The 12,590-nt window shown below is 43.2% G+C and overlaps 1 protein-coding gene across 4 annotated transcripts in view; it reads right to left on the bottom strand.

Moving 5' to 3' along the window:
- The window catches only part of LOC137636566 (uncharacterized), a 39,528-nt gene extending 28,146 nt beyond the window's left edge, over nucleotides 1-11,382 (bottom strand). For all 4 annotated transcript variants that reach the window (XM_068368963.1, XM_068368964.1, XM_068368965.1 and 1 more), the window contains exons 1-2: nucleotides 11,275-11,382; nucleotides 6,736-7,151 (exon numbers count right to left, since the gene is read on the bottom strand). The gene's annotated coding sequence lies outside the window, so the exon portion shown is untranslated. The remainder of the gene's footprint in view (nucleotides 1-6,735; nucleotides 7,152-11,274) is intronic.
- Nucleotides 11,383-12,590: the final 1,208 nt, after the last annotated feature.

Here is a 12,590-nt window from a genome sequence, read left to right as displayed (position 1 = left end):
TTTTTCCCTCGGTCCACTGGTTCTCTATGGGGAGGAAGGGTGGGTCAATTAAATCATGATCATCGGGTAAGTATATTCAAAAATTTATTTTACTAATGAAAATAACATTTTTCAATATTAATCTTACCCGATGATCATGTAGCTGATTCACACCCAGGGAGGTGGGTGAAAACCAGTATACATGTTAATCAAGAAGCTAAGTATCCCGTATTTCATTTTTATCAGTTATTCAAAATAACAAATAAAACGATAAGTACCTGGTAAGGAAGTCGACTTGAACCATTACTCTGCCTTTAATAAGTACGTCTTCCTTACTGAGCGCAGCGGTCCTCTTAGGAGGCTGAACGACTCTTAGGTGCTGAAGTATAAAGGGCTGCAACCCATACTAAAGGACCTCATCACAACCTCTAACCTAGGCGCTTCTCAAGAAAGAATTGACCACCCGCCAAATCAACTAGGATGCGGAAGGCTTCTTAGCCTACCGTACAACCCAAAACAACAATAAAAGCATTCAAGAGAAAGGTTAAAAAGGTTATGGGATTATGGGAATGTAGTGGCTGAGCCCTCACCTACTACTGCACTCGCTGCTACGAATGGTCCCAGGGTGTAGCAGTTCTCGTAAAGAGACTGGACATCTTTGAGATAGAATGATGCAAACACTGACTTGCTCCTCCAATAGGTTGCATCCATAACACTCTGCAGAGAACGGTTCTGTTTGAAGGCCACTGAAGTAGCCACAGCTCTCACTTCATGTGTCCTTACCTTCAGCAAAGCAAGGTCTTCTTCCCTCATATGAGAATGAGCTTCTCTAATCAGAAGCCTTATGTAGTAAGAAACTGCGTTCTTAGACATAGGCAGTGAAGGTTTCTTAATAGCACACCATAAGGCCTCCGATTGTCCTCGCAAGGGTTTTGACCTTTTAAGATAGTACTTAAGAGCTCTGACAGGGCAAAGTACTCTCTCCTGTTCGTTACCCACCATGTTGGAAAGGCTAGGTATTTCGAACGATTTAGGCCAAGGACGTGAAGGAAGCTCGTTTTTAGCCAAAAAACCGAGCTGTAAGGAACATGTAGCCGTTTCAGATGTGAAACCTATGTTCCTGCTGAAGGCGTGAATCTCACTTACTCTTTTGGCTGTTGCAAGGCAGACGAGGAAAAGAGTTTTTAGAGTGAGGTCCTTGAAAGAGGCTGACTGGAGAGGTTCAAATCTTGATGACATAAGGAACCTTAGGACTACGTCTAGATTCCAGCCTGGAGTGGACAACCGACGTTCTTTAGAGGTCTCAAAAGACCTAAGGATGTCCTGAAGATCTTTGTTGGTGGAAAGATCCAAGCCTCTGTGGCGGAAAACCGCTGCCAACATACTTCTGTACCCCTTGATCGTAGGAGCTGATAGAGATCTAACATTCCTAAGATGCAACAGGAAGTCAGCAACTTGGGTTACAGTGGTACTGGTAGAGGAAACTGCATTGGCTCTGCACCAGCTTCGGAAGACTTCCCACTTAGATTGATAGACTCTGCGAGTGGATATCCTCCTTGCTCTGGCAATCGCTCTGGCTGCCTCCTTCGAAAAGCCTCTAGCTCTTGAGAGTCTTTCGATAGTCTGAAGGCAGTCAGATGAAGAGCGTGGAGGCTTGGGTGTACCTTCTTTACGTGAGGTTGACGCAGAAGGTCCACTCTTAGAGGGAGAGTCCTGGGAACGTCGACCAGCCATTGCAGTACCTCTGTGAACCATTCTCTTGCAGGCCAAAGGGGAGCAACCAACGTCAGTCGTGTCCCTTCGTGAGAGACGAACTTCTGAAGAACCCTGTTGATGATCTTGAACGGCGGGAATGCATACAGGTCGAGGTGGGACCAGTCCAGCAGAAAGGCATCCACGTGAACTGCTGCCGGGTCTGGAATCGGGGAACAGTACAATGGGAGCCTCTTGGTCATCGAGGTAGCGAACAGATCTATAGTTGGCTGACCCCACAGGGTCCAAAGTCTGTTGCACACGTTCTTGTGAAGGGTCCACTCTGTGGGGATGACTTGACCCTTCCGGCTGAGGCGATCTGCCGTAACATTCATATCGCCCTGAATGAACCTCGTTACTAGCGTGAGCTTTCGACTTTTTGACCAAATGAGGAGGTCCCTTGCGATCTCGAACAGCTTCCTCGAATGAGTCCCTCCCTGCTTGGAGATGTACGCCAAGGCTGTGGTGTTGTCGGAGTTCACCTCCACCACCTTGTTTAGCAGGAGGGACTTGAAGTTCATTAAGGCCAGATGAACTGCCAACAACTCCTTGCAATTGATGTGAAGCGTTTCCTGTTCCTTGTTCCATGTCCCCGAGCATTCCTGTCCGTCCAATGTCGCGCCCCAGCCCGAGTCTGATGCGTCCGAGTAGAGATGAAGGTCGGGGGTCTGAACAGCTAACGAGAGACCCTCCTTGAGAAGAATGCTGTTCTTCCACCACGTTAGAGTAGCCCTCATCTCTTTGGAAACAGGAATAGAGACCGTCTCGAGCGTCATATCCTTGTTCCAGTGAGCTGCCAGATGGTACTGAAGGGGGCGGAGGTGGAGTCTCCCTAACTCGATGAACAGGGCTAGCGATGAAAGAGTCCCTGTTAGACTCATCCACTGCCTCACCGAGCATCGGTTCCTCCTCAGCATGCTCAGGATGCACTCCAGGGCTTGGTTGATTCTTGGGGCCGACGGAAAAGCCCGAAAAGCTCGACTCTGAATCTCCATCCCCAGGTAAACGATGGTTTGGGAAGGAACGAGCTGGGACTTCTCTAAATTGACCAAGAGGCCCAGTTCCTTGGTCAAATCCAAAGTCCATCTGAGACTCTCCAGACAGCGACGACTTGTGGGAGCTCTTAAAAGCCAGTCGTCTAAATAAAGGGAGGCTCTGATGTCTGCCAAGTGAAGGAATTTCGCAATATTCCTCATCAGTCGCGTAAACACAAGAGGTGCCGTGGTCAGGCCAAAGCACAGGGCTTGGAACTGGTACACAACCTCTCCAAAGACGAATCTCAGAAAAGGTTGGGAGTCTGGATGGATGGGAACGTGAAAGTAGGCGTCTTTCAGATCTAACGAGACCATCCAGTCCTCCTGCCTGACCGCTGCTAGGACCGACTTCGTCGTCTCCATTGTGAACGTCTGCTTGGTGACATAAGCATTGAGCGCACTGACGTCCAGCACCGGTCTCCAACCTCCTGTCTTCTTGGCCACCAGGAAGAGACGGTTGTAAAAGCCCGGGGATTGATGGTCCCGGACTATCACCACTGCCTCCTTCTGTAACAGGAGCGACACCTCTTGATGTAACGCTAGCCTCTTGTCCTTCTCCTTGTAGTTGGGAGAGAGGTTGATGGGAGATGTGGTCAGAGGGGGATTGCGGCAGAACGGAATTCTGTAACCCTCCCTTAGCCACTTGACAGACTGAGCGTCTGCACCTCTGCTCTCCCAGGCTTGCCAGAAGGTCTTGAGTCTGGCTCCTACAGCTGTCTGGAGAGGAAGGAAGTCAAAGCTTGCTTTTCGTGGACTTGGCACCTTTCTTGGACTTGCCCCGGTGACTGTCTCCCCGGGTACTTCCTCTACTGGGGGCTCTGCCACGAAAGGGCGGAATGAATCTGGTAGCAGGTGTATCAGCCACAGGGGTGCGGTAAGATCTCGGCACGGAAGGTAAGGTTTTAGCCTTACGTGCTGAAGAGGCCATGAGGTCATGCGTATCTTTCTGGATAAGAGCCGCAGCCATCTCCTTGATTAACTCCTCCGGAAACAGGAACTTGGAGAGAGGAGCAAACAGCAACTGTGACCTCTGGCAAGGGGTGATACCAGTCGATAAGAAGGAGCATAGAAGTTCCCTTTTCTTGAGGACTCCTGAGACAAAAACAGACGCAAGTTCGCCAGAACCATCGCGAATTGCTTTGTCCATACAGGACATGATCAGCATGGCCGAGTCTTTGTCAGAAGGGGCAGTCTTCCTGCTTAGGGCCCCCAGGCACCAATCGAGGAAGTTAAAAATTTCAAAGGCGTGAAAGACTCCCTTCATCAAGTAGTCCAGATCAGAAAAAGTCCAGCAGACCTTCGAGCGCCTCATAGCCGACCTGCGGGGAGAGTCAACCAAACTTGAGAAGTCGGCCTGGGCAGAGGCAGGAACCCCCAAGCCAGGTTCCTCTCCCGTGGCATACCAGACGCCCGACTTAGAAGCCAGCTTAGGAGGAGGAAACACAAAAGAGGTCCTTCCCAGTTGCTGCTTGGACTGCAACCAATCCCCTAAAATCCTCAAAGCTCTCCTTGATGATCTGGCGAGGACAAGCTTGGTGTAGGCAGACGTAATAGGCTGCATGCCTAGAGAAAACTCGGATGGAGGAGAACGAGGGGTTGCAGAAACGAAGTGTTCAGGGTATAACTCTCTGAACAGAGCCAGGACCTTACGAAAGTCTAAGGAAGGCGGCGAAGGCTTGTGTCCCTCCACATCAGAAGTAGGATCATCCAGGTGAGCAGCTTCATCCTCAGAAACCTCATCGCCTGAGAGTTGAGTAGCAAGAGGTAACGGTAGAGCGGTATGCTGAATGGCTGAATCCTGCAGAACGGGTGCATGCGCACTTGCGGATCCATCATCATGCCTCTGCTGAAGAGACTGAGGGCTGGCAATGACAAAGTCATGAGGCTGGTGTGAGGGAGGTTCTGCGGTGGTCTGAGGAGCAAGCGTGGTCAGAAGCGAATGCTGTAAGGCATGAGGCTCATGCTGCATGGTATGCGGCTCATGCTGTATGGGAAGAGGCTCATGCTGCGAAGAATGCGGCTGCTGAATGGTAAGAGGCTCGTGCTGCATGCGTTGAGGAGGCTGCCTCATAGCATGAGGCTCCTGCCTCAAGGGTTGCGCCTGCCTCAAGGGTTGAGGAGGTTGCTGCGCAGAGTGAGGCTCCTGCCTCAAGGGTTGAGGAGGTTGCCGCATAGCATGAGGCTGCTGCCTCATGGGTAGAGGAGGTTGCCGCATAGCATGAGGCTCCTGCCTCATGGGTAGAGGAGGTTGCCGCATAGCATGAGGCTCCTGCCTCAAGGGTTGAGGAGGTTGCCTCATAGCAAGAGGTTCCTGCCTCAAGGGTAGAGGAGGTTGCTGCATAGCGCTGGAACCTGGCAACTCCCAATGCGGCAGCTCACGCATGGAAGCAGGAGGAGCCTCAAGAACATACGTCTGGCAGGGAGGACTGCGCAGAGGTGGAGGAGCGCTCGCAGGAGGAGGTGTGCTAACCTTCTCTGCCTGATACTCCTGCATCAAAGCCGCAAGCTGAGACTGCATAGTCTGCAGCACAGACAACTTGGGGTCCACAGAAGTTGGATCAGAGGCCTGTTGAGGCACCGCTTTACCTCTCTTAGGAGGTGTGCAGTCATCAGATGACTGCGGCGAGTCCGAACTGGCCCAGTGGCTACACCTGGGCCGTTGGACTAGCTCGGACGGGACCTTACGTTTGAGAGGCCTAGAGACCTGGGTCCACCGTTTCCTCCTGGAAACTTCTTCCGCAGACGAGGAATTTAAGGGCTCAATCGTCTGGGAGTGGAAGTGACGATCTCTATCAGATACGCCCGCAACCACTGAGGATACAACTGTGCGCCGATCAAGGCCTGCCGAACCCTTTTGCCCTTCGACTTTGCTTCTCCCCTGGGCTTGGGAGCTTGCAAGAGGTCCCGGACTGGGAGGACGACTGGCACGCACAGAAGTATCCTCATGCGCAACACTGACACTGACACTAGGCACAGCACTGGCACTAACACTTCCCACTGCACTTTTCACTTTAAGTTCCTTGACATCTGCCAAGAGAAGATTGTGGTCACTAACTAAAGACTCCACCTTATCACCAAGAGCCTGAATGGCACGCAACATATCCGTCATATCAGGCTGAGCACTCGTAGCAGGTTCGGGGGTCACCACCACAGGGGAAGGAAAAGGTTGAGGGTCATGGGGGGAGGAATAAACCAAAGAGCGAGAAGAACTCCTCCTAACTCTCTCCCTCTCTAACCTAGTCGTATACTTGAGGAATTCATTAAAATCGAATTCCGAAAGCCCAGCACATTCCCCACATCGATCTTCCAACTGACAGGATTTTCCCCTACAGTCGGAACAAACGGTGTGAGGATCAACAGAGGCCTTCGGAAGACGCCTATTACAAGTCCTAACACTACATCGCCTAATTTTAGGAGCTTGAGAGTGGTCGGACATCTTGAATTTAGAGAACAGTCAAGGGGGAATTCCAAAGTAAAGCAAAGATCGTTAACCAATAAATCAAATTAATTCCAAAAGCTATCTAAGCTAAGGGAAAAGCTTCCTGTACAGCGAAGGCTAAATTTTAGAGCAAATACTTCACCAAAACCGTGAACAAAGACTCCAAAATCAACAGCGTATCCATGTAGGTCTTGCCGGCGGCACGACAGAGGAAAAATTGAGGTGGTGTTGACAAGAAGTACTGGAGTACCTGACCACAGATGGCGCTGGTGAGTACACCCCCCTCTTGTATAGCGATCGCTGGCGTATCCCGTCCGTAGATTTCTGTCGGGCAACGGAGTTGACAGCTACATGATCATCGGGTAAGATTAATATTGAAAAATTCAATTTTCCTTGTTTCCTTTCCTCAGGGCTATTTTTCCTGTTGGGGCCCCTTGGGCTTATAGCATCTTGCTTTTCCAGCTAGGGTTGCAGCTTGGCAAGTAATAATGATAATAATAATAATAATAATAATAATAATAATATACTTACCTAATGAGCAATGAGAGCTGAGATGCAATGCTGCAAGGAGGCCACCAGTACCCCTGTTACTTTCCACTGCAATGCTGCAAGGAGGCCACCAGTACCCCTGTTACTTTCCACTGCAATGCTGCAAGGAGGCCACCAGTACCCCTGTTACTTTCCACTGCAATGCTGCAAGGAGGCCACCAGTACCCCTGTTACTTTCCACTGCAATGCTGCAAGGAGGCCACCAGTACCCCTGTTACTTTCCACTGCAATGCTGCAAGGAGGCCACCAGTACCCCTGTTACTTTCCACTGCAATGCTGCAAGGAGGCCACCAGTACCCCTGTTACTTTCCACTGATGGCCACCACAACGTCCACATTTTTGGTTCCTCCCGGGAAATCATCTTTGTGGTGCGTTGCATTTTTCTCGCTTTTATTGGCCTGCAAAGAAAAATATGGTTTAAAATGTGTTATAAGAATGTTGCCACAGAAGAAAACAGACACATACAGCTTAAGAAATCATATTCCTGATTAAATGTTGATGGTAATTTGTAAATACATTAGAATAAAAAAAAAGATTGTAAACATTAGAATAAAAGGAAATCTTATTCCATATACTTTGCTCTAGTTCACACATAAACACTTATTATTAGGAAAAAAATAAATGTCAAGATAATTGCATTACAATACATATTTAAATGCTTTTGACATCCGTGCTGCCAAAATTGGAACATGGGAAACAGCGATAACGGAAATATCACTGCAATAGTAATGTCCTAATTATACATATCCTGCAACCTTGATCACAGACCATGACACTTCACCCATGGTAAGACTAGGGAAGACAAGGAAATTTGGGTGCTATTATAGTATGCTATCTACCGCCGATTTTGCTATCTACCACCCCTCTCTGATTATAGTATAATACCCACCATCAGTCCCTAAGGATACGGTCTACTTGCTAATCCGCCTCTAATAAGGAGGATCAATACCGACTTGATAACCTAACCTATCATTACCTAACTCAACCCAACTTAACCTAACCCAACCTAACCTAACTTACAAACTGCTTAAAATTATGCACCCATGTCCTAATCTAACCTGACCTAACCCAACCTACAAACTGCTTATAATTATGCATCCATGTTGTCCTTCCAATAAATATTATTAAACTATCATTAAAGTCCAATGAGGATAACATACTGGTGTTAAGTAATCAGTTTGATAATCCTCATCAAACAGGAGGATTAACATTGACGGTAGATAACATACTTTGTGGTAGATACCATACTATAGTAGAAATTCGAAGGTAGATAGTATACTATAATAGCACCGAAATTTGTTCTGATGACCTTATCTCTCCACAAAAAAAATTTTTCCTCAGATTTGTAAGAAAGTAAAGTTGTGGTCACTACTCGGAACTATCGAAATGTGAGCTTGTTGCAAACCCGGACTGTTCTCCAGGCAGACAAAACCCGGTAAAAGCTTTGTTTGCGTAAAGAGGAATGATTCAGGAAGGAAAATTCTATATAGACGGCAAATTTATTTTTTCTATGTTCCATGTTATTTTGGTTCTTTCCTTTATCCACTGTTCGAAAGAAGAAATTTCCATCCATATTGAACATATTGTTGAAGCAACAGCAATTTCAGACTCCTCGTTGATGACTTTGGGTTCAAAACAGATACGGTAATGCTTCACAACACAAAAATAATTGGTTCCGTAAGGGCTTTCGTAAAGTGATTTTATTGTGTTGCGAGTTACCTTTTACATGTAAATAGCCTAATTTGTTCCAGACCCTACAAAAAACACCACATCATATGACTATAAAAAGGATACACACCACTAAACAGTACTAAATGTATGAAAAGTACTGTATTTTGATCATTTAATAACAAATTAGGGATCGTTCTTATCGTAAACGGATTCCTTTGCGAGCACACTTAACGACATGCCAGCCTAGTATTTCTTGATTATTTCCATCTTCACCTCCATGGAAAGCATCACCCTCTTCTTTCCTTTGACATCAGCAACTTTCTTGGGACCCATGGCTAATGATGCGATGTAATATCACACACGATACAGTACTGTACAATTATCAAGAGCGAAATCACAAACACTAAGTCAATGGGCACGATACCGCTGCCGAAACCAAAAGACATAGGAACGCCATTGCGTAGATGCACAATAAGATACAGTACAGTAGATGCTGACCAATAGGAGAGCAGGATCTCATGGTGGTAACTAGCATAAGAGTGGGGAGATAACCAATGGGAACGAAGGATGATAGTAGCGAATTTACAGGCTGGCAGCGAGCGAATTTTAAAATCCGTCTCGGACACGGTCGGGATCTAGCACTGTACTTCCTTTCGTTGTCCGAAACATTTTTCGTGATGCGAGTCGTAAAATTCTTCGCATCTCGTTTCGCAGAGGGAAAATTTCGTAAGCCGATTCTTTCGTATCGAGAGGAGGGGTTGTATCAGCGTAAGGAAAAAAATTTGCATTCGGCCACTGTGAATTCAAGCTTTCAAAAAATTTTCCACAAGATTGACCTGAAAGCTTCATTAACAATGGAGATCAAAACAAGACAAGAAGCAACCCCTTTGTGATTAAAGAAAAAAAGAAGAATGAACAATGCTGACTTCTGTCCCTTTAAAATCGTGTTAAGTTGGAGTAGCTGTTGAGCCGTCGTAGAGAAAGTCAATTTATTATTGGTGGGTTTGAGCGAAAAAAATGTCCCATGTTTTAAAAACACTTCTTTCACAGAATTGACATGAATACGCCAAAATTATAGTTAAAACTTGCAGCAAATGTTTTTATGTCGAACAGGCTGACATGAGTCTTTTTATAGTTTATATTTGAAATATCTTTTTTAATGTTGTTATTGTTTCTAAAATATTTTACTTTAATTGTTCATTACTTCTTATATCGTTTATTTGTTTCCTCATTTCCTTTCCTCACTGGCCTATTATTCTTATTACTAGCTAGGCTACAACCCTAGTTGGAAAAGCAAGATACTATATGCCCAAGGGCTCCAACAGGGAAAAAATAGCCCAGTGAGGAAAGGAAATAAGGAAATAAATAAACATAAGTAATGAACAATTAAAATAAAATATCTTAAAAACATTAAAACAGATATTATATACATAAATTATAAAAAGACTCATGTCAGCCTGTTCAACATAAAAACATTTTCTACAAGTTTGAACTTTTAAAGTTCAAACTTAGGTGCTTCATACATTTCTAATGACGAAAGCTGGCGAAATGAGTTGTGGTGGTCACCACTCAGACTGCTCCAAAAACACAAAATTCAACTTAAACAGCATCTAATATCAGAAAAACAGAGGAAAATGCACATTTTGTACATGACTGTCCCATCGTTGTACACAGAAAACCCCCCAAAACTGATGTTTTCCTACAAAACCATTTAAAAATACACAATACTCAAGCAAATGCAGCAAAAAATATCGGAAAAACACAGGAAAACGCACATTTTGTATGTGGGTGTCCCATCATTGTACACACAAAACCCCACAATAATTGTATTTTGTGTATTTGGCCATCAAACCTGTTGTAATAACCCGGAACAACAACAACCAGGTTCGCCATTAACGTATGTCAATATTGCAAAAACCACGAAAAAATGCAACATTTTAAAGGGACTGCCCCAACATTCTACATAGTAAACCACACATTAATTTGTGCCTCAGTACTTTACCCTGAAAATCCTTCAGCTTAACTATACCATAGGGGACTTTGTATATCAGCGGCCAGTTCCTCCAGAGTACATAGTAATTGGACGCCAGCTAACCTAAACTCCCCCACCGTAACCTATCCTACAGGCTGTGTCCTTACCTACTTAACTAATGGGGGGGTTAACGGCCCCTGCGACTCCCTTACACTGCCGTATTCTTAGCAAGCCATCCTCAAACATACAGGTGGCCGTTCTCATACATACACCCCTTATCAGTGCATTGTTCCAAGACACTTCATGGTGTGGTGAGTAGAAACAGAGTCACCAAACTGATAATAAGTCATTGGGGGTACCAAAGTATAGCTACCTTCCTAGATTGGGTTACCGGTGCAAGGGTAAATATAAGCCAGTAACATGAAAATAATGCTTGTGCCTGTTCCTTTGTTAAACTAGGTTGGTCATTTACTTGCATATAACTATAATTAAAGCGAAATATGATATATGAAAAGAATATTTACCTATTAACTTCTGCAAATAAGTATTAAATGGCGTAAACTACATTTGAGAACCAGCCCACCACCCTATGACTATTTTCAATCAAGCCTGAACTAGTGGCTTTGCTACAGTAAGATTAAACATTCAATATTAATTATATATTAATATAAATAAGATTAAACTGTTATAATCACAAGAAATTATGTTAATAATTAATAAATTAACACCTTTTTGGGCTCAAAAGTTTGAGAGATGGACGGGATTTTGGAGGAGCAAATTTCATCTATAATTCAACGAATTTAAGTCAATAATCTCAATATATATTAAATTAATTACATTTATAAAGTTTTACAAATATTTACACCACTCTTACTTACCAAATTCCCATATATATTGGGCGCACAGTCATAGAAATACACTAAAAACGAAATTTTGTATTTTTGTTTACATTCATCCTGGCTGGGATCCAATACCGGGAAGAAAAGTAAAAATGGTTCCAATTTATAAATTTATATTTAGTTTTTTAAATACTTATATATACTTTACAAGAGTTTCCATACTTTTTAAAAGATTTATATTTAAATTTTCAATCTATTTTAATTTATTTTATGCTTCGTTATATTAAAATACAATAGGGAATATGAAATATTAATACATATGCTGGTAGTATTTGGGCCAATTGAACAAAGGCCATTTTGTGTATTGTACTTCAGCCCACAGTATATTATCATTACTTTATCAATCATAATATAATATAACTAGTCATTTTGATACAATAAATATAACATTTTATTACAATTATTACTTTATTATAATGTTTTAATAAATTTATGCTATTTTATAGTATTCACATATAAAGGACACTACCATTTTTATATTTCTGACTGGCATTATTTTATGTGCTGTGATTGGTTGCTTTGATAATGACGTCATTACCTTTCAAGCTCGTTATTGGTTCTTGAACAATGACGTCATTACCTATAGCAACTGTTATTGGTTTTTGGATAATGACGTCATTATACAAAACATTCACTTTATTTACTTAAATACAGAAAAGAGAAGGGTGTATACATCATAAATGTAAGAATAGTTTAATTAAATGTCTTTCTATTAAACAAAAATAGTTTAAAAATTACTATTTTTCGTGTATTTGATATTACAAAATATTCAATTCATGACGTCACATATTTGAATCTCTTTGATTTGCTTGTGGGTAATGACGTCATAAATTAAAGATGGCTTCTTGGTGACGTCGTACCAAAACAAATAAACTATACATCTTTAAAATGTTTTATCTTATTTTATTACTTTAAATAATATAAATAGATGAAATATAAATCCTATTCTTAAATCTTATTATACTAAAATACGTTTTAGTAGAATTTATTCTGGATATTAGTTGAATTTGAAGATTTAATTAAGATACTTTACCTGGATTAAAGCTATACCCATGACGTCATAGAAACTTCTTCCTAGTTCCTTATTGCTCACTCCCTTTATAGATAGGTGCAAAGCTTCTTCTTATTATTGTTATTAAGTTTATATTATCTATGCCTTAAATAAATTAACGGATTTTGAGCGAAGCGAAAAATCTATTTTTGGGTGAGATAGCCATGGCGTCCTGATGGAAGGTTCCTGTTTGGTAGCTTCCTTGGGTATAAGACTACTAAGATATTCCCAGAGAATTTAACCA

This window comes from Palaemon carinicauda, unplaced genomic scaffold (genome assembly GCF_036898095.1).
Source record: "Palaemon carinicauda isolate YSFRI2023 unplaced genomic scaffold, ASM3689809v2 scaffold33, whole genome shotgun sequence".
Lineage (NCBI taxonomy): Eukaryota > Metazoa > Arthropoda > Malacostraca > Decapoda > Palaemonidae > Palaemon > Palaemon carinicauda.
Note: the sequence above shows the minus strand (reverse complement) of the source record. Positions and strands in the feature narration are given on the sequence as shown.